Source organism: Lathamus discolor, chromosome 3 (assembly GCF_037157495.1).
Source record: "Lathamus discolor isolate bLatDis1 chromosome 3, bLatDis1.hap1, whole genome shotgun sequence".
Taxonomy (NCBI): domain Eukaryota; kingdom Metazoa; phylum Chordata; class Aves; order Psittaciformes; family Psittacidae; genus Lathamus; species Lathamus discolor.
Window position 1 is genome coordinate 90,040,270 of NC_088886.1, and position 23,407 is coordinate 90,063,676.

Genomic DNA, 23,407 nt, shown 5'->3' on the forward strand with positions numbered 1-23,407 from the left:
CTTAGTATATCATATGACTATATTCTATTTCTCTATCCTAGAAATTATTCTTCTGGCCACAAAAAGTACATAAAAGTGTCTGTCATCTTTGATTCTGTTTTGAACTGCACTGTTCCGATAACTCAGTTCTGTACAACTGATATTTTTGCATTTCTTACTGGCATATTTCAAATTTACACACAGAACCTGACATACAGCAGCTGTAAACCTTTTCATCGTTTATTTTATTGTTTTAGCACTCCAGGAGTTTTCAGATTTAGAAATCATGTCTGCCAAAGATATGCCATATTGCTGCATTTGGCACTGGTCAACACGACAGTTTATGTCACTTCTGAAGATTTCTTCCCCACACCCAAAGCTATCCTATTGAGTAAGTGGACAAAAAAATAGTAAGGATTAAGGTTAAGACTTATATAGAAGACTGTAAATCTCAAACCACCCACCTCCCTTCCATCCTCTGTTGCCCTACCATTGTGCTGCCATTATTGTTATCCTCTGTGCAATACTGCCGTCTTCCTGGTTCTTCAGATGAGCCATAACATTGCAGTGGGAACATGAACGTCCGTCCCTTAGCAGGAGAGCAAATGGAAATCGATGAGCATCTTAGGCCTCTTCCCAAAAAAATCCTTGTACACATGGTCTGTCCCCTGACTATGCAAGGGCATAGGAAACCATACGTGCATGCCCATTAGCCTGGGTGAAAAAAAGATGTTTACTACACTGATTTATGCCAGGAATTGTTGGGACAGCTGACCCTCACCTTGCCAACTTTGCCCAATCCAGCAGTCAATAAGTAACAAACTGATTTACTGTGTGGGAACATGTAAACTTAAAGATGTGCCATTACTAGGCTCTTTCTTTGACAGCTTTTTTCATCAAAGTCATAGGAATTTTGAAGAAGGACAGGCCCTATTATATTAAGTACTGTGCTAATGTACTTAAATTTGCATTAATAATCTGAAGCTAATGGCATGCTGGGCCAGCAACTTAATTCCACAAGACTTAACTATTCCAAAACACTGAAGTCATTCACTGGATATAGAACTAATCTAATTCTCTTACATCAGAATTTACATGATATTAAATATATTCTGACAGCACAGTAATAAAGAATATTAAAGAAAAAGTGTGTGCAGAACTGTACAGGTCACATCTGTCTTCATATTACTTTGGGAGGGTTTTCTCTTTCCCCATTGAAGCCTTGAGTTTAAAGAACCTCAGACAAAATTCACGTAGAAGGACAGAGGTTCAAATCTAATAGCTCACATTTGCTACCATTAAGAAGCCCCTGATTTCATTAGTCATAACAAATGGGTTGGATCAGTTATGCATAATCAGTTAAGAATTTATACAGATTACATCAAAGAAACAAGAACTAAATTAATAGCTGGAATAACATAATTAACAGGCACTAGTTTTTTGGGTTTTTTTTTGTACAGTAGATCTCCACACAGCATTAACTTGGCTCATTTATATTAATGAAATATCAAGCTATGATCACAAAAATGTTTAGCATGTTTAGCCAAGTGCCTGAATGAACAGCAAAGATGTCAGACACCAGTGTAAACAGCATTGCCAAATCCCTGGGTTTCTTTTATCTTTGACTGGTTTTCAGCCATGGGCTGTTATTGCACAGGTCAAGCACAGATAGCTGTGATGTGTGCTTCGTCACAGCTACCCACAGCTTCCTGGAATGGAAAACTGCTGACTGGATGGCATCCAGCAGCCGCACAGGGCTGTGTTAGAACTGCCAGAAACTGGACAAGGTAATCATTAACCTGTACCCATGCTGCTTGGACAGCTATCAGACTCGCTCATGACCTGCCTAGGGCACTGAAGAAACAGGATTTCTGACACAGAGGACCAGTGTTGCTCCCTGAAAGATTTGAATGTGCTGGCAGGGCTTATGCCAAGCACTCAACCATCAGTAAAGGGCACAGTAAAGAAACCTGAATATAAGTGATTACATGAGCACAAGAATAATGTTGGCAGGAGTCATCGTTTAGGCCCAACAGGTTTGTTCCTTTGTCCCAGCTTCCTACATACAGTCTTTTAACTCATATCATGCTTTTGAATGCTTTTACTGTGTATATTGTCAGTGCTACAAACGTTCCCTTTATGTACTGTTGCCCCTGTTGTTCGTGTTCTGGCCTACTCTTGGGAACACCAAGTTTTCTTCCTAAAGTTTTTAGGCTAGAGAAAGCTGCAAATGCCCCAAATGCAGTGTCCTCAGCCCTCTGTTGTGCTTCTCTGTAGCATCCCAGGTAAGATGCAGGTCAAAGGATTTAGTTCAAGTGAAAAGGTACAGCAAACTGAAACTCCAAGATTTCTTTTGAGGCTGAACTGCTGCCACCTCATCAACTTGTACTGAAGCTTGTATTATACCTTTAAACACATACTAGCATGTACTAGCAGGCTGTATATGAGCAACTGAGTAAATGGATTCCAGTGAGAAAGTTTTTTTAGTTCACCTTTGCTTCTAGTAATACATTTTTAAATAAATGATTTACATTGTCCAGGTTAATAGATTTTTGTCTTCCAATTTGAGTTTCCCAGGAAATTACATTCCATATTAAATATGGAATAAATTCAGTTCATTCAACAACCTCAACAAGGCAGATTATGTAAAAGTGCAGCCAAAGTAAAGACATCTTCCTGACGTTATCTCTCCAAGTAAAATGCTACTTAATAACAGAGTTGCAATGTTCGATCTTCAACACGGGTCCTTACCTGCACATATACCCTCACAGAAGACTAAGCTTTCCCTGAAAACCAAGGTCTAATATAAAACCTATATATGTTTGACCAGTGAGTTCAAACTCAAGTAAAATCTTTAAACAATCCTCTAACAAATCTGAACAGACTTAAATTAAATTTTATCAGATTAATTGTTCTTGACTTTTCCCCTTGCAGAAAGGTATACTTGAACAAATCTGGCAGATCTTTTTCCATTCTATCCGTTCAGAAATTGGGTTTTACTTTCAAGTTTTATACACTTAGTGTTATTAACAATAAGACACGGTTCCTTATTTATACTAAAACCTCATTTCTGCACAAAATTTGCTTCTTAAAACTTTTATTTTAGCTTTTCTAGTGTAGTTCATCATGAGTAAATCTATCTTTAGAAGTATTGTTTGTATTGATACTGTTATATCCACACCTTGTAACAGTATTGTTTAGACAATTATATGATATAAATCAGGATAATATGAGTAAACCCTGTAGGATAGATTATTCTATTGGGAGTACTCAGAAACCTGAGTTCAACATCAAAAGATGAACATCTCTATTTAAAAATTTATCTTATTGCTTCAGAACAAGTACTGCATTAAGACAAGACTTTGGAGTTAAGTCCCATGAAAAATAATCTATTTAAAAGCAAACACAGCCCAAACCTTACAGACATCAGTAAATCTACGTTATAAAATGTATTTATATATGCTATTCTGACAATGGTGTGGGGTATTTTAAGACTCCTTTAATACATGAAGATGATTAAGTAGAAAATTTAGTCATATACTTACATATATTTAATCACTTTACGCAGAATGACAGAACTTTACTGAACTGTTATTACAGCTTTTAATTTGAAATTGCTTATCGAGCAGACTGATTTTGACCTTTAGCCAAAGATAAAATTATCCACAAAAGGAAAGGGATAAGATCTTCAGGTACTGCAATCTGGGATAGCTACTACAAGGTCAGCAGAGCTTTGAAAATTTATCACTCCTGTCTACTCAAATTAATACAAGATATCTGGTTGGATTCCCCATGCTCCAAGAGACATGGTGTAAATGAAGTAATAATTTCATAGAGTTATTTTTTATTATTTTTCTAAACAGTGAAATTATTCCAGAGTTTTGTATTATAAACACATCACTTATTTTTCTTCATTTCTGTCTATACAGTAAACCAGTTATAAGCTAAAAATTTTAATTTATTATATTTTGCATGTATCACTTCACTAGAAAGCATATACAGAAAGCTGCAGAAATTCCTACTTTATAATTTCAAAACACCCTGCTGGAATGGCCAATAAGCCATTTTATTTCTGTTGTCCATTTATTCACACAATAGGCACAAAACAGCCACAGCACAGCAGTTTGCACTAAATGATCTAAACACCACACCTAATCTCTAGAATTAAAACCTGATCTATTTCCTGTAATTTCCAAACTCTGCTGTTTAGACTGAAACTCTCAGAGATGGTCCCAGTCTGTACAAATCCAGATAATTTTCCTGAAGAACTGCCCAGTGCATGATTTACATATTCCTACCTTTTATAGTTTTCAAGAAACAATTTATTAGATAATCCCATAGGTGCTGTTTTCTTTATAAGGTTTCATTTACTGAAGAACAGCCTGCATGCTTCTGTCTATTTGCTGTTCAACATGATGGTTTTTTAATTGTATCTGTGCTTCTGAGGAAGCATGTTTCATAACAAAGACTAAAAGCCAAGTTCAATGTATGGAGTAACACAACTTAATTTTTACATTTTCTACTTAATTATTATTTTGTATACAGAAAAACTTGACAAAATAGCTACTTATAAGCATTTAGTTAGGCAGGTGATAGCTGCTTATAAAAGTATACTTGCCAGTGAGATCTCCATATTTAGTCCTATGAAGTCTTTCATCAACACTAACCTAAATTAATCAGTTAAAAAATGAATAGCTGTGTCTCACTGGAGAACATAATGAAGTTCACATCTAAGCACCATTTTTGTATTTCAAAGAAAGGTCAAGAATACATGGGTATTCTTAACTATACTGAACTCTTATCATGGGTATTCTTAACTATACTGAACTCTTATCTATGTATAATGAGTCTCAAAATGTTATGATTTTACATTCGTTATACTGTCATTACAATCTGTATATTCTTCCTCTAGCTCTCAAGACCTAAATATTCTCTCAGTGCAGTTCATATACATTTATTAATTGGAAAATAATTTAAATTCCTGTTGTGTTTAACAAATAATACAACTTCTAGGGGTTAAAAACCCACTGTCTTTTGCCTCTCGGTTACATCTGTCTGCAGTGTACAGGCAGTATGCACAGACACTGTTTGTTCTTATCAAACATTCCTAGATCTAGAAACCATCAAAATGAAATTCTGAGATGAGGTTGCACCTCCATGCTTTTATTCCTTCATCACCTTTGTCACCTAAATAATATTCAAAGGCAAATTCAGATTTATTCTAGTTCTAAACATAACTTCTGTGGTAGTTCAGAGACAAGCTGCACTTGTGATCTCTCTGCCTTTCAAGTTTCCCTCTATGGTAAAATCTTCACTCTGATCCAGCTGGAATTCATAATTTGTGAGGCACCCTATCCTCACTGCATTGTTGTGCTAACAGAGATTTCTTACCGCAATCCTCCTTCAAATGCGTATCATTCTTGTGACAGTACTTTTTACTTTCCCTCTGTATGGTAAGATACACCGCATTGTCCAGCCTACATACCTGAGCTAGATCTTCCATGTTACCTGGCTCTTAGAAGAGACAGATCTTGTAGGCTGCTGCAGGACATCTGTTTTCCCTGCATTTACGTGAATCCCACATTGCCCCACAACCTCTGTACAATTACGACAGCTCTTTTTGCATGTATATTTTTTTGCCCCGCCAACTCAAATATCTGCATGCTGGGTAGTCAGTCCTTAAGTAGATGTTTATTTCCAATACTTGATATTTTCCTTCTATCTGCCCAGTCATTATTTTATAAATATCACAAAGTCACAAAACGTTCTGCTACCTCTGAACACTGATTTGTTTCCAGATTACTTTTCCTAATGCCCTCCTTTTTAGTTTAGCTCTGCACAGTCAAACAGTGGAATGTCAACCAGATACATCAATGCAAATATACTCAGTTACATCTTATAGTACATTGCATAGCTGCATCTTAGTGGAAAAATTAACAAAAACTATATTTTGAGGAAAAGTAATATATTCACAGACAACAGTGAGCAAAGATATTAAAAGCTATTAAATTATTCACTTTTCTGAAGTATTTCCTTGCTAGCCCCACTAAATGTCTACAAGAAATATTTCTAGACTTATATTTAGTAGTTTTACATCATGGGCATTAGAAGGTGATGAACAGACAAGAGGAAAATCTGGCAAGGAAAATATCCTTTGAAAAATACAGAGAAATGGAACATAGACTTTTCCTTGGTATTACTACAACACAGACTGAATTGCAGGGAGCAGATATTCATTAGTTCCCTGATCACTAGTGGAAATAACAGTCCTGAAATAGGTACCAAGTCTATCCTGTGTAATCCACAGGGACTGGAAGGTGTTCAGAAATGATTGCTACAGTAACCAGTCTGTAGGTAGCCACATGGAAATGGAAGCCTAAGTCCATCCTGTCCTAGAAATATTGATACTTAATTCTGGGCTGAAGAAACCCATTTCCGCCAAGGATTCAAAGTGCTAAGCATTGCCTCTGAGCTGGGTTTAAACCAGATTTTGTGCTCTCAAAAAACACCTGAGAAGCTTCATATTGATTAATCCAATTATCAGAGCCATTGAGAAGGAATTAGAAAAAATAGGGCCAAATTTAGGACTTAACTCCCTGCCTAATCTCAAGGAGCCTTGAAATGTGTATTTTGTATCTGCCAGGATATCAGATTTTTACCAGTGTACTGTAGTGTTAATATGCTGAAATGGACTTGTGGAAGCTGGTGAATTAATAGCAAAATATCAGCTGAAGTCAAAGATAGAACTTGGCTGTTTCCATGAGAATACTGCAAGCTTCAAGCTTTTTCCTCCTGAAAAATACTCAGGTACTTATGGATTTTAGTAGTAAACAGTGGGGCAGGGAAACATTTTACATGTAAGCCTAGCAGGGCCACTAGTGAATCCAACACCCCTTCGAGTGTAATGCTGAGGCTGTGGTATGTACCCACAACATGTGGACGTCGGCACCATTCAGAACAAATTCATGTCGCTTGCTCTCAAATAGCCTTCTCTGCCATCGAAAAGCCACCTTGTATCAAACTGCTTTGATGAGGCATAGTCAACCAATGTACGACTGTGGATGACTCTGGTACTTAAACAAACCTGACACACAATTTACATGCATTGACCCTGACAGGAAATTGTAGCCTAAATCGGTACCACCGTTGGTGTCTCCTGTGAAGCGTCTCTAAACAGGAAAGTCCCCTGAATTTTCATTATTTTAAAAGAACACCAAAATTTGGGTTTAGCATTGGGACTGGTGCAATGGTTAAAGTAACACTTAAAACTCGGGGTGGAAAGAATAAAGACTTCGGGTAATATTTCTTGAGAGGTAAAAGCAGAGTAACGGCTAATAAAAAGAAGCAGAGGAAAGCACGTAGTTATAAAGACAGAGCTTAACAGGTAGATGGGTTTGGGGATTTTGGTCTTGCTTTTCAGCCAACACCATGGAGTATTTCCACTTGGGAAATACTCTGCAGTATTTTTTGGATGAAAGATATTAAAAGTAGACTAGGAGCAAAGCTTCCAGAATTTTTCCTGTGGGTGAATCTTGAGATTGCAGACTTTCTGCAGTGACATTTGCTCATTCTTTTTCATGCCACAGACAAAGCATCACTGTGCTAAATGAAATAAGGTATAATTATGTGAAAAACTAAGATAAATAAGGACACTCTGACATAGACATGCTATAAAATGTGGATATTATCAGAAAATTATCACTTAGCTAAAGAAAATGTTTATGGATTCAGAGCATTAGTTCTTATTTTACTAGAAAAAATTCTTTTGTCATTCTCACTACTTTAAAATTTTACATTTATTACAAAACATGCAGTCACCAGGTTAATATAAGGGATTACAGTAGTTACATTTAATTGGCAAGTCAGTGTTCTCAGTAGCACTTTATTGTGAATTACTTTTAGAAAATGTAATTTAAATTGGTAATCTCCTTTTACGTCAAAAAGGAATTCAGGCTGATTTAATTTCTGCCTTTTATGTTCTTTTGGTAATTATTTTTGTGAAGAAAACTTCAGCTCCCTACAACTTTGTTTCAAAACCAGCATTTATTGTTTAGATCTTCACATACATTATCTAATACTTAAGTGTTAGCAAAATGACAAAAAAATAGTAGGTTTTATGTCCTATATATATCTCCCAAGCTGAATGAGACAGGCAAATATATCAAACTTTAGACTGCCAGTAACAAGTTACTTGCAACTATTACTAACTCTTCTACTGGAGATTATTCTTCCCTCGATGGCCTCATTGAATTGTTCTGCTTCGAAATACTCCCTCTGATTTCCTAAGCATCTATTGAGTGAAATCATGACATGCTGATGCCAGTAAGAGTTTTGCCAGATGAGCCAAGTCTAAATCAAGACATCTGGGCAACTACCATGACATTTTTTTCTTCGCTATCTTGAAATCAGTGTATCGGAGTTCTCAAGCCAACTTTCATTTTTCAAGCAAGTAAACTCATTCCACATTACATACCTTACCATTTAGCTTTCTTGCTGCAGAACAAGCAGTTTTCCAGGGTTGTATCTACCTGGCATATATGGTGCTGTGTTGTCTGTTCAGCCAATGCTGCTTCAGTTAAGAAACAGGAAAAATTCTTCATAGGTACTACGCTCCATCAATTCTTCCAATGACTTCAAATTATTGTATTTTAATTAAGTAAATTAACCTGTATCATTATCTCATGTTCACCGCGACCTTTTATACATTTGATAAAATCATTGCTATTTGTATTGTAGTGTTCCTTCTCCTCTAGCCAACTTGGCAGCCAATTCTAACTTTCCACTGTCACCCTCAAGAGCTTTATATAGTAGGGTAATGAAAATGAAAGAAACTGCTGTCCATCATCAGAGTCCTGATGAGTCTCTACATACACAGGAGACTTTAATTTTTAGGCTCTTTTCTAGAATAAATGAATGACACAAAAGTAATTGTCTATAGTGTTAAGGCAGACCCAAAACCAATCCACAGGAAGGCCTCCAAAGAGTAGAGTTCAGGTTCTGTACATTAGATAAGACAGAAGGGGGATATTCGGATTCCAAGAATCCTCCTCTCGTGAAAACAACATACTTACAGGACCCAATTTACCAAAAGACAAACTCAGCTAGGTGAGAAATTCTAAAGAATAGATGCAAAGATTACTAACGCGTTTTTGGTGTCTGAGAAATATTACAAACTATAACAGTAGATGTAACCATTGGATAGTGCTGCAAACTTTCAACAGTAAGCAGAGAAAGGTAGAGTTATCTTTCCTTCTGGTAGAGGCTGGTGAATGTCAGTTTGAGGCTTCTGTATTAAGTAAGCCACTTCGTCTAATGCTGTTTGTTTTCTAAAAATAATTTTTTTCTAGGAATAATTTATTTCAGACTGGCTGATCTAAACATGAAGAAACTACACTTGCTTTACCTTGTGTCTTCTAGTATTATACAATGCAGTAGCATTTGCCACACTCAGGAAGAAAGCGTGAAACCTGAATCAACGCCTTTTGTTGTTACGAATTCTCTAGTATTGTTGTTGCTTACTGTGAGACACAGGAGGAGTCTGAAAAATTAAAACTTGCTTTTAATGAAGTGATATTTGATGCTAAATGCTTTCATATTATTGCAGTGTCTGTCATGGTAATATTTTAATATTTGATTAACTAAATTAGGCAAATGAGGAATGTAATTAAAATGCTATTCTCAACCTCTAAGATAATTTAAGAAATTAGATGAGCGATGGATTAGTTCACATACTCTACAAGAAATATTGAAAAAAACCCATATTATTGTCTCCCACATGACTAGAAAGTCAGCTGATTTCAACATGATTTAACCCTGTGTAGTTATTTTGAGTAGAGTACTCCTTTCTTTTGGGGCATTGTAGGCTAATGTTTAGTTTCTTTAAACCAAACTAAAACAAGACTGTGTTTCAGTCAGTTCAATTATATAGAGCTGAAGTTCTCAACTTTGTTTCTACCAAGACCTCATTTTTCAGCTCGAGAGGTCCTGTTTTTCCAGTAAAGCAAAGGACTGCACTCCCCTTTGAAATATGAAAAGTATAAAATCACCCTAACGCCCGACATTCATTTACCACTTCATCATGCATTCTGACTATTTGGACTAAAAGCCTTTGAGACATGATGGGGTTCTTGTTTCCAGTTAGGTAGTTAGCCTCTAGAGTAGATTAAACCACAGTTGAGTGCATACCCAACAACAAGAGGGAGCTCAACTCTTTGGAAGACCTCTTCTTTCAGCCTGACTTAGAGCTGTTCAAGAATTCAGTTTTGAAGATTATTAGGTGAAGTCCTAAAATCTGTGGTAAACAGAATTGCCCAAACAGAGGGCATAGAAGTGTTTTTTTTTTTTAATTCCCTGCTAATTTAAATGAAGAAATAATTCTGATAACCAGGAGCTGGCAGTGTTATACTTGGTAGGTGCTCTGAGAGTTACATACTACCTTTGAAATGTATGTGGGAAAGTGATTTACCCACAACAGGGGTCCACTCTTTGTGGACAGCTATAAAATAACACGTAATAGACTAGTTTAAATGAACATTATTTTGCTGGTTTAAAAAAATCATGGTCTCTATGAAGCTTGTAAAATATATCACCTCTGTAGTACTAGAATTGCTACTATAAGAACATATGAATCACAAAAACCCATAATGATCACAGTTCATGTATGCTAGCATATTATGACATAAAATAGTAATTAGCATGTCAATTCCAGCAACATGCGCTTGCATTGTGTTCAGAGTAAAGTTTACAACTTTTTTTAGCATTACGTGACCCTAAAACTGCCAGCATACATAAACAGAAGTTGCTACCTGTGTTGTTATCTAGACATCATCTTTAAAAATAGGCCCTGAAATAGGGCAACAGTCCCAGGCAACAACTTGGTATTCTAAAAGGGTGACAGTTAATAAAAGTAAAAATATCTGGTTTCTAAAAATAGATGCAAATATAATGCAAAATGCATTACATATACATATGTATACTACATGTTTGTATATACATTTATGTTTGTATATACATTTATATTCAAGTCTTACGAGGAGCAGCTGAGGGAACTGGGTTTGTTTAGCCTGGAGAAAATGAGGCTCAGGGGATACCATACCACTCTCCATAACTACCTGAAAGGAGGTTGCAGTGAGGTGGAGGTCAGCCTCTACTCCCAAGTAACAAGCGGTAGGATGAAAGGAAACAGCCTCAAGTTGTGCCAGGAGAGGTTTAGACTGGATATTAGGAAAAAGATTCTTCACCAGAAGGCTTGTCAAGCATTGGATTAGGCTTCCTGAAGTGGTTGAGTCACCATCCCTCCAGGTATTTAATAGATGTGTAGATGTGTACCTGGGAATGTGATTTAGTGGTAGACTGGGGAGTGCTGCGTCAACAGCTGGACTTGATCTTAAAGCTCCTTTCCAACCTAAATGATTCTATGAGTTTATACACATATATATATAATATATATATGTGTGTGCATATATATATATGCATACATATTTATATAAAATAAAAGCCCAAACCAACCAACCAAAAAAATCAACACGCACACAAAATGAACATCTACACCCTACCTTGTCCTGGGTTCAGCAGTAGCAGTCATTTTTCTCTTTCTTAGTAGCTGGTGCAGTGCTGTATTTTTGACTTTCAGCCTGGGAACAGCGCTGATAACACCGATGTTTTTAGTTGTTGCTCAGTAATGTTTGCTCTGACCAAGGACTTTCTGAGTCTCATGCTCTGCCAGGGAGGAGGGGAAGCTGGGAGGAAGCAGAGACAGGACCCCTGACCCAAACTAACCAAAGAGGTATTCCATACCACAGGACGTCATGCCCGGTATATAAACTGGGGGCAGTTACCCGAAAGGCTAGATCACTGCTCGGGTCGGGCTGGATATTGGTTGACGGGTGGTGAGAGGTTGTATTCTCTTCCCTTGTTATTTCCCTTATCATTATTATTGGTGGTAGCAGCAGTGGTTTGTGTTATACCATAGTTACTGGGCTGTTATCTCAACGCATGGGAGTTACATTCTTTCAATTCTCCTCCCCATCCCTCTGGGAGCCAGGGAGAGGAAGCAGGGGGGAAGTGAGCGAGCGGCTGCATGGCTGAGTTGCCAACTGGGCTTAAACCATGACACACCTCAAAACGCCCACAACACTATTTAAATATTCTCTTTATTAGAAAACTTTGCTACTTCTTGGGCAGGCAAAAACTCTTCTATCCTACTCACAGGGAAGAATGGGAGGGGACCTATACGAATAGACAGGAATAGAAGGATAACCTATACAGCAGGTATTCACATTTCATTGCAAAATGAGAATGTCAGTCATTACCACCTTGTTACCTCCCCACTTCTTGATTCTCCCCACTGACCATGCTCTACTTGAGAGCTCTCTATTGCTTCCCCTCATTCTCCCTCTCCCTTTCTCCCCCTTGGAACTTTTCTGTCTGCTGCTTCTCTTTGACTTCAGTTTTCCTTAAAGGATTCAGAATGGTAGCAGTGAACTTTTAACCACTGACAATTCAAATAGGATCAGAATGATGTCAAAGGAGTTCACACCTCCCTGCCAGTATGTGTTTATAGAAAATGACTTGACTTCTGGCTTCTCAAAATGTAAATGCTTGTTACAGAGGGAGAAATATGTCATAAAAAGGAGATACTAAAGAAAGCAAGAAGCTTTATCGTCTCTTCCCTTACTTCTCATTCAGTTCACAGAAGGTGTCACATTTCATTTCACTCTAAAACCCGCTCATGCTTTGGTTTAAAAAGATCTGGAATATGAAATCTTTTGTGTCCTGTCCTCTTTGGGTCATCCATGAGTGATCTTGGATTTTCACAGATGTTATCTGTGGAATAACTAAGGAATACTGAGCATTGTATATTAAATTAGCTTTGTTGTCAAAATAAGAAAAAAATAAATCCAAACTAAAAATTTGACAGATTCCCACCCTTCCCCAGTCATTCTATGAAGTCAAAAGCAATGGTTGCCTGCCTGGTAATGCATCTTATGTCATTCGTTATCAGTTGTATATAGACCTTTCCAAACAAATTAAATAGGACCTTGAGAAGCACAGAATACGAAACGTACATATGTAATCTTTCTATACATACAATTGCATTAAGGGATGAAAAAGAAAATCTCATTTCTCTGTGCAAAATTATGATGAAGTGATGCTGTTTTAAGACTGGGTTATTGTCACCACCATATTCAGGTATCATTAACAACCACATTTTCAGACAAGAGTGAGATTTTTAAAGAAATGCCAACAAAAACATAAACAAAATCTTTCCTTGTTGTCAAGATGTGAGTATGTGCAAGTTCCATTTCATGTGCCCTCTCAAAGGTTTTGATTGCCTTTTCCACAGCTTGACATTACCTTGCTCTTTTCCTGATAAATTTATTTTTTCACGTAGACACTATAAAACATAGACATATCAGTAACATTACCCCAAAAGATCAGTTTATATTTACTTAATTCACATGTAACAGAATATCGATGAATATTCAGACCACTTATTTCACTGAATAATGAATTATTTATCCATTCACAAACACAACACTGCATTAATCATGGCTAGACCTCTTTTTTGCAGTGTAGAGTGATTTTTTTTTTCCAACTCTTACAAGTTTCTTAAAATATATTTAATTGGTATCATTTAATTCAGAGAGTTACAACTTATAAACACAGAACTTCAGCTCTACTTTAATAATTATGGAATAGCATGTAGACCGCTTCTGATCTTTTTATGGTATGTCACTTACTCACAATTCAGCAAAAAACTATTCAAATGAGGGATATGTTTTTTCTGTTGCTGACCTGAACAGATTTTAAGCATTTTCTGGTAAGAACTTAAAGGATGAAAACAAAGGAAAAAAGCCTAAAACAGTAAGAAGAAGCCAAAAGGACAATTTTTTTTGCCTGCTGACATGAAGTCCACACAGCACTATCTGGGGATGATAACTAGTAATGAAGAATGAGTAGAAATACAATGACTAACAAACATGGGAAATGGGGAACAAAGATGTGAAGAACTTCCCAATCAAGCACTCTAGGTAACTTCTTGTAAATCACTATTTGCAAGTTCCAAATAGTTGCCAGCACTTTCTGCCTCTGTGTAAGTAGCAGACACTTGTGGAAGTAAACTGTTCTAATTCAGCACAGGAAAAAAACATTAGTTTGTTCTGTTGACACCTCTGGCATAAGCCTGGCATAACACGGAGTTAAATAATTGCATATGCCATATTTCCCCTGGTTTCTTAGTAGGAAACTACAAGAGAAGCAACAGTCTCTTTGGCATATGCAGTTTTAGAGTGTGCTCTGCGTATGAATCACAGCACAAGTCTGAACAATAACAGCTGGTGCAAATGTATAAACAATGGCAGGTAGCACTAAATTGTTCAGGTTTAAAATTCAGGAGAAATATTAATGCTGTTGCTTTCATCTTCATTTTTCAGAGACTTTACTGAACTAATTCTCAGAAGTTCATGAAGGATTTATTTTAGCATCTTAAAGGAAACGCAAACATTTACAATATATTGAATATTAAAATTTCTCAAGCATTTCCTTATTTGTATTATTCAATAGATGTTTTACAGGTTCTACATTACATTTTTCCTCCTGTCTCTTGGAAGACAGCATCTTTTCTTAAATAAGTTTATTCAGCATGTCAGCTATTTTAAATTGATGAATTTCATCCACTCTTAATTAATTCATGTAACTATTTTCTCCTTGTATTTCTTCTTTACCCCCCCCCCCCCGCCAATCCATTTATAAGAGCTTTTATTCTCATACTGACAACTGGGAAAGCCTTTAATGAGTTGAAAACTATAGTAAGAGGTTTCCTGGTTTGTATCAGTGTCTGCTAAAATGTCCTTTGTCTGATAAGTACAAGAATAGACCTAAAGAACAGTGACCTGAATCTCTGGCACTAAACTTTCAGATTTTATAAAATCCAGTACCACTTGTTAGCCATGAATTATGCTGCAGCTTTCACTCTGAGAAATACACAGTTGGTAAACAGGATTTTAGATAAAAAAGATCAGATAGATGTCCTCCAAATATTCACGAGAGGGACCCTGTAACTGAATAACCTGCAAGAGTCATCACTGGATTTCCTGATGCTACTGGTCTCTAGTGTAGTCTAGCCCAGTACCGCAGCACCACAAAATCAGTCTGAAGGAAAAACTTATTTGAGAGGAACAACCTGCATAAGGGAATTCAGGTTTTTTTCTTAATAAGTCTAATGATTTGTTCTATCTGACCTTTTGCTTTTGTTGCTTTGGTTTTCTTTTAAGTGCCTTCCCCCATCACCAAGTCTTCTGCACCCTGAAATAACAAACAGCATAAATTAATCTAGAGTTTAAGAAGTTGTATGAAACAGAGGTTACCTAAGGAGCATTTCTGTTTGCTTTTTAAATTATTTCCCATAATGTACTAGCGGCAGAAAAGTCTTGATTTTCGAGTATTCTCTACTTCTTTGATAGCTCTAACTCCAGCAGAGTCAAACTATCTCTGCTCTGATGGTACCTGAATTCTTAACAGGCATGCTAAGAGTCATCCTGCAATTATCTCATAAAGATTAAATTACTAACACTAATGAACTAGTAATTAAAATCACTTCTGTTAGACTTGAAAACAGAAGAAAAACCCCTGTGGATGGCAAAAAAAAAAAAAAAAAGGCCAGCTGGTCAATGAAATCTTGTATTTTAAATATTATTCCACCAGAGGAAAATCAGTCTAACACTGGTTACATATTATAAATGAGCATTGGGGTTTTTTTTAAATGTAATTTCTGTGTTGATCATAATCAGTCTTGCTAACAAAGCTGTTACATACGGTTTACTTGCATTGTAAGCTTCATAGTATAATGGGCAAATAATGATGGGCTTTTATTATTTCTTTTATAAAAAGATAAGTTGAACAATTTTTGCAAGGTATGTGCAATAGTAAGAGAGAAATTATGGGCAGATACCCCATATAAATTCTTCAGGACTCTAAATGAAAACTAAAACTGTGACAGGAAAACAACATTTTGAAAAAAATAGCCTTTGCCTTCTCTTTTTTGAGCATTGGCTATTCAAAGACAGAAAAGGGCATTTTCAGCAATGAAAGTAGAAAATATATTGTGCCTAACATGACCTACTCTTTGCACTAAAAAAAAACCCCCAAAACAATAAAATTAAAAAGCCTCATAAATCTCATTATTGATTTTTAAATAATTGTATTAATAGCTCTATAAAATCCACAGTGAAACTTTTCTTTAAACCACATCCAGCACAGTTTAGTCACAGGGCTCACTTTTAGTTTCATTTGAAACACGGGACCAGTATTTCATTTCTGTTACAGTAGTTTCGAATAGAGGCAAACAGGGATGCTTAGAGATTTAACTTGAATGTTATTAAAATACGTTGTTACTAGTGAATGATAACAGTTATGTTCTTTCTAGAGATGTGAGCCTCAAACTTTCATGCCTGACCTAATTTAAGCAGTATTTCATGGAATGAATCTTAAAAACAAAGAAACCATTTTTGTATATTTGCTGCTCAAGTTAGAAATCTCAAGAGTTCTCATTAAAAGAAAATTACATTCATGAGATCAAGAAAGCTTTTGTCATCCTGCAGATGAAGTAAGTCTGTGTGGAGTCATGAACTAATTTGAAATTATTTGAAAAAGCAGCTAAAAGAAAAGGGGGGTTTCTTCTGATGAGAAAAGAAAAAAGAGCAATCTGACTGAGGAAAACTGATTATTCATGTGAATAGATAGTTTCTATGAAAAAAATACAACTATCAAAAAGTTCCAGATTGGCATTTATGGTCCATAGGTGCCTGAAGCAGAACTAGTCCTCTTGCTGCATGGTATTCATTTGGCACACTTGCAGCTAGCTCTCACAGCAGTCACTTGAATGATTCCAGATGCAGTGAGGTCCTCTTAATCTGCACACCTGCGTGGAAATCTGCATTTTTTTTCTATTATTAAAAGCAGGTTGTCATATCATGAGGTGGTGTACAGTCAAGCTGATTTCCTGAACTACTTAGAAGTTAACTACTGTTAGTAATATATACAAATGCATAATTGTATACATAATTTTGTTTACGTATATATGCTTGGAAACAGACACTTTTTAATATATACACATGATTTACATATGTGTAAAAAACAGATGAGACAGGCTCCTGCGTAGGGTAACTCATTTGTCATATATACGGCTGGCATATACAGCCATAACTGTACCTACTTGTACCTACCTGTTGATCAGGGTCATTAAGAAAGTGTTTAAGACTGTAAACTGCTAGTGAAGTAACACACTTGTTATTTCAAGTTAAAGAGAGGCAGGGAGAGGAGATGTTTTTGTGGCTGGTTGGTTTTAATTTTGTCGCACTTCTAAAAGGTAAATCCTTCCAACCGTATTACAAGCTATTACTTGTCAGCAAAAAGTAGTTTTAAATGGTACATCAAACCCCAAACTGGTATCTTCTCAAACAAGTCGTAATTTTATATAATGAAGAAGTAGCTAACAATTCACTTCCCAACACCCTATTTGCACAAAGAATAGATTAGCTATTGTCTCCTGTATGGACACTTGCTGCAAATGTGTGTAAAGTACATCCTAAATCAGTGATATTACTGCTACCTTCCCAGAAGGCTTTGCAGAGATTTATTCTACCATTACCTGTTAAACGTTAAGCATTCCTTCAGCATGTATATTTCACTGACATTGTTTAAATCTGTGCTTCTTACGGAAAGCTGCATATTAGTATCAGCCATTTAATTCTTTCACTCTTTCAGATCATTCTGTGCATCTATTCCTATAAGATATTCAAGACAAATCCTGTAACTCTTAAGGTAACTTTTAAGGAACAAACATCTATAGTCTTTATTCCGTAAGCACTGCAGAGACAAACCTTGCATTGATTAACTGAATGCTTCCAAAACTGGAAGCACTATGGCACATTGTGCTGAACACCTCTAAGTTATACATTTGTAAACATTTCATTACTGCTTACCATTATTTCTAATCTACTTACTACAGTTGATGCCAGCCGGTTTCAAGAACAATAAAAAGTCTCAGGGTTGCAGGGAGTAATAGCAGTAGTTTAGGAGGTGGTACTCCTCACTGGCTCTATGCTCAGCTATGATCTTTGCTCATCAGGGGACAGTGGGTTCTCACAGGTGCATGTTCCTAAATACAAAATCAGTGTCTCGTCTACTTCACATGAAACATGCAGCTGCTGTAACAGATAGTGACCTAGTAAAGAGGTTATGAGAAAAAATCCAAAATAACGGCGTTGGTTGCAAGATACACTACTTGAGCCAGGAGAAGGTGGAACTGCCTTGCAAGGGCAGTTCTGAGTTTGCGTAACTACTGATAATCAGAAATACCAGCAGAAGTCAAAGCAAATGACAATTTAATGTTTCCAAGTACAGCAAAATTAAAGCTCTGCATATTTAAGAAGCTTATTTTTAGAAAACATCAGTGCCTAATCTAGATCGTGATGTAGCCAGTTCACTTCCATCTAACAAGGATATCATTAAGAAAACACTTTTTTCTTCCCCTTTCTTTCATCCAGTACATGGTATCTGCTGATTCATTACATGTAGATAGGAAGATGAGGTCCCCATCAAGGCTATGACTGGAGGCAGCAGACATACCGAACAAATAGATGTAGACTGAAGAACAAGCTAACAAAGCAGTTCTGCAAAAACAAGCAGTACTGCAACCTGCAGATCTTATGAGCCCATATCTATTCTTGACTTTCATTTGTGGTATCTCTCCCCTGCATGGACTCCCTAGCAAGACAGTTAAATTCATCCTGCATCTTTTCACCCAGTGGTGATCCTAACTGCTATCTTTCTTTTTTACCAAAATGCTTCTATCCTTGAAATGTGAGGTCTAGTAATGTTTCATGGCATGCTTGTCATGGCATCCCTTTTGGTTCAGTTGAAACTGAAAAGATCAAAAGTCAAGGTCAACTGAAGACAAATTCTCCTTTTCTACCACAATTTTTAATGCCAATAGCATTTAAAAATACTGTAATGTATGCTAAGACAGATGGTATTATGTGTGCCTTGTCGTGCCAGCAACGATAAAGCTAACAGAGAATGCAAATTGACTTAACAAATTTTTGGTGCCATCTATATGCTTAATTTTTGTAATGTTTTCTTTTTCACATGACTCACTGAAAACAGCTGGAGAAAATAAGGCCTGTTCTGCTGATCACTTAAGACTAACACAGTGGCGGAAAGGAGCTAAACCTATGAGACAAGTTTAGTACTAGTCAGACATGCAGTGGTTGTCCAGTGGTTATTCTCCGGTGTTGCTTCCTGTCCTAGCTCTCCTTTCTCTATGAGGAATGGGACACTTTGCTTTTTGCAAGTTCTAAAGCTTATTTCAATGATCAATGAATAAGCTCCTCCTTATTTCAGAGAAATTAAAGACTTACTTTAGGCAATAACCTCTGAAATTGCATACTAAAAATTTTTGTAAATAAGAAAGGATTGGACATGCATTGTGTGCAGCCTGGATTTGTACGTAAGTGCTTGGGTTATGGATGCCATGAACAGAAAAAAGAATTATATAGACCAGGCCAGCTCAGGTCTAGCAAGGTGATACCAGCTCTGGAGTGCTGTCAGAATGTGGTTCTGGAGAAGCCAAACAGGACACAAATTGCACGGGAATGTGACGAAGTGAAGCCAGTCTGGGCATGCCTGCCATGCCCTGCCAGCACTTCCAGTTCCACATTGTCTCACTGTGCCAGGCAGACCCAGATGCGACACCTGAACTGGCTCCATGCATTTGCATAGTGCGCACACTCAGCAGTTCTGGGAGAACCAGTCAAAAGAGGCACAACAAGCTTCAAAAGCAATGGAATTAAATTATTCCTCAGTCTGGGAAAGAGAGCTTCTTCCAGTCTGTTTTCATTGCAGATAATGAAGTGTTGACTTGATTTTAATGCTTAAAAAAATAAATCTTTTTTCCCCTTTACTGGAAACATCATAAATAATATACTGTACAGCGTTTAGCATTTGGATGTGCAAGCCTGGCCAGTTCCAAAATGAGATGCGTAGTGCACAATGAATGTTCAGAACTTTTCCAAAAGTTTCCATAAAAGGCAGTTTAATAATGCAGACATCTGTGACATTCTTTGAGAAATAAGATTTTCTTTGAAAATGATACTGACTGTCTGTCTCTATGCACCTGAGAAGCACTTTAGACAAATGTTCTATTCTTCTTTCTTTAGATTTACATACGCTTTACAGGAACATTTCTTTTACAAGACATGTGAACCTCTGAGAGGCCTTTTGATTTGCTTGTACTACATTTAACCTCATAGCGAATACTCATGGTTTTAGCTTTTAACATTTCTTTACCCTCACCTGCACTAGAAATACTTGCTATTTTTATTAAGTATAAAAAATACCTGGCTTTGTCCTCTTCCACCTGTACTTCTTAAAGACAATGACACAGTCTCTTTCTACAATTTGGTGTGTTTGTTTTGAGAGACAACATGATTTATCTTTAAAAAGGGGCTGACTCCAGGTTACTGAAAGCTCTGTAGGATCACTACGGGCAAAATATGTCCCGCATGTTTAAGAAAGAAAAACAAACAAAAACCCCACAATATATTCAATATGCATAGTTCACATTCATATTCAGCAGTCCCTCTTTTCACTGTCACTTATTCTTCCTGTGTTAAACATGTGATGATCTCATTCCTTATTCTTCCAACTTGTTTTTTTTTAAACATGATTTTATAACTTTAGCATCATTGACAGACATTTCTTGTCTTATTTGAATTTATTCAGCTTTTATCTACGTATGTTTTCCTCTTCAGAAAATGCCATCACTTATAAAAAAACCTGAAATTATATGAATTACACGTTTACTGTTTCTCTAAATGTGTAGGTATTACAAACTGATTAACATGTAGCTATTCTAGCCTGTAAAGCTTTTTCATACTATGAAAAGTTCAGGTGCTAAAGAAATCAATAGGGACACTCACATTAATGAGCTAGGACTTCACTGTTAACTTGTTCTAAAAGAGAAATGCCAGTTTAACAGTTCACTTATGACTGGCTACTGTACAGTGCAGTGACCAAAGATCAATATGCCAAGCTACTAGAAGAAAAAGTAATTGTAAGTCTATGTGCTGCATTGCTGAGACAATGTTTTTTATAGAAGAAACAAGTTTTCCTACTTTCTCTCAAAAGTGAGCTCTGTGTTTATGAAGAATGAACTCTACTAGTTCAAAATGTCTGCAGGCTGTGCCGATCAGCTTTTTCAGGTCCAGACTTGGAGACTTCATCAGTCTCTCCAGGTCAGGGACATTACATAAAGCTGAGAAGAAAAGGCAGCAGACAAGACCCCTCTTACAAATTAGCTAAAAATATCTACAGAAATTACTAGTAGGCTGCTAAGCCCTTGTCTCACCACAGGTGTTTTTACTTCTTCCTCAGCCATGGCTGAACATCTAGGTCTTGACTGGACCATTACACTAAATGGAAATGGTACTGTGCACCCCCTACTAAAAATATAATCGGACAGAATTGGCATGGAATTAAGAAAACCATATCTAGTTCTTGTAAGTTTCTTCAAAACACTTTCTCCCACAATGATCAATACCATGTAAAAATACAGTCTCTCAATAAATTGTGAGAGCTAATATATCACCTTAATATATAACAAATAAAATAATGTTTTCATATTATTCCGATTTTACATTGATCACAGCCTGTTCTGGTAGAAAAGAACAGCTGTCTGAAGTAACTTCATGTTACACCTCCAATGGCATATATTTTTCTGTGTACTTAAAGATAATTGTATGCAATTACAACATTTTAGTAATCTCTGCTAAGCAGCTAATTTAGTTGGGTTTGTCAGTCTTGGTTTTTGCTTATTTCTTCCCCTTATAATTCTCTCCCTCTAAAGAATAAGCAGAAATACAGAATGGATAAGATAAAGACTTCACAACTGATTTTAACAATCTTAAATGTGGGCCATCCACACGTCCCATCCGTATTGCCACAAATTTTGCCCAGACAGTAAAACACTTTGTACTGAGTACAGCGCTCCCATACCGCATAAAGATATTCCAAACTTTTCAAATAGAAAAAAACGTGATCAAGTGGAGTCAGTGTATTGGTCCAGCTAAACTGACTGTCATTTAAAGCTCCAAAGAGTCAAATATTTCTCAAAATCTGTATTAAAGCATGTCCCTGAAAATTCATTTTTCCCCCTTATTTCTTTCATCTTTACCCAAAGCACAGCAAGTTACAGCTTTATAGATCACCTCTAATTTAACTTTTCTTAGGACTTGTCCTTCTGGACTGCCAGCAGAGCAAATTTCTGTGCTCCTGAGTTGGTGCACATGCTGCACTGCACCAAAAGCAGGCCTGTGTCAGAACTGCAAAGTGATTGCAGATTTTCTGCATTTCATGCACTTCAGTCTATGCCCAAGTAGTAAAATCCTTCTACACTGCCACTGTGTGTGGTCTTTTAACAAGCAGGCATAACAGCGTAACAAACAATGTTTCATACAGAAGAAGATAGTAATTTATTTGTACATTTTATAAACCTTTAATTAGACTAGCTAATTTATGCTTATAGAACATATGAATTCTGCCTTTCTCAAGCAGGAGAAATCAGAGATCCTCTAAGTCTCTTTGAAAATCTTGGACATTACTCAAATTACTTTAATTCCAATGAGACTTTAGCTTGAATCACACAGACAATTTCTTTTTCCCCCAAATCCTGCAGCGAGTCCCATAATGTAGGTACAAAGAATAGTATGAAAGCATTTAAACCAAACTAGCTTCGGTCTTGTCAGTGCACAGCACCCAGAAAGGCATTCAAGGTTAAACGGAGATGCAAATATTGTACAGTTGTTACTGTCAAGCTATTTCACTGTTGCACCATAGCTGACCAGTTTTAAAATATTATATAGCATTCTTGCATGTGCAATGGGGGGTGGGTGGGGGGGTGGTGTTGTCTTTGAGCATTTATTTTCTGTATAGATTTGCTAACCTACAGAAAAACACATGTAGGCTAGTTTTCAGTACAGCTAGTGAAACAAATAAAACTTCTGGGCATTGGCTATAGAACATGCAAACAGCCAGTTTTGGGATTTCTGCAATTGTGTGTTTATATAGTGAGTAAAAAAGGAAGTAACAAACTAGGAAGCTTGTTTCCAGTAGGGGCTGTATGACAATTTTTCTACCATTCTAGCATTTAAAAGGCAACTGCAGTATAGAAAAATGAGTAAATGTAAGGTTGTGGAAGGAGTCTTCCTGTTTCATCTGTTGAGTGCCATTTCAAAAAAGCAGGTTTTTACTGTCCTTTTAGCAGGTGGGAGAGTGTTCTGTTGCCAACAACAGAAGCCTTTGCTACAAACAATATGAAAGCAAAATATGTGTTCCATTTGTAGATTAAATTACCCATCAAATACAAAGA

The 23,407-nt window shown here is 36.6% G+C and overlaps 1 protein-coding gene across 19 annotated transcripts in view; it reads right to left on the reverse strand.

Annotated features, from left to right (window-relative positions):
- Positions 1–23,407, reverse strand: part of B3GALT1 (beta-1,3-galactosyltransferase 1) — a 204,269-nt gene that overhangs the window by 143,799 nt on the left and 37,063 nt on the right. For 4 of the 19 annotated variants that reach the window (XM_065670493.1, XM_065670487.1, XM_065670485.1 and 1 more), the window contains exons 2-3: positions 15,222–15,285; positions 470–568 (exon numbers count right to left, since the gene is read on the reverse strand). The exons of 8 other annotated variants lie outside the window; for them this stretch is intronic. The gene's annotated coding sequence lies outside the window, so the exon portion shown is untranslated. Of the gene's footprint in view, positions 1–443; positions 569–11,534; positions 11,606–15,221; positions 15,286–23,407 lie in introns of those variants that run through there. 7 more of the 19 variants (XM_065670492.1, XM_065670488.1, XM_065670490.1 and 4 more) reach the window with 5 other exon arrangements.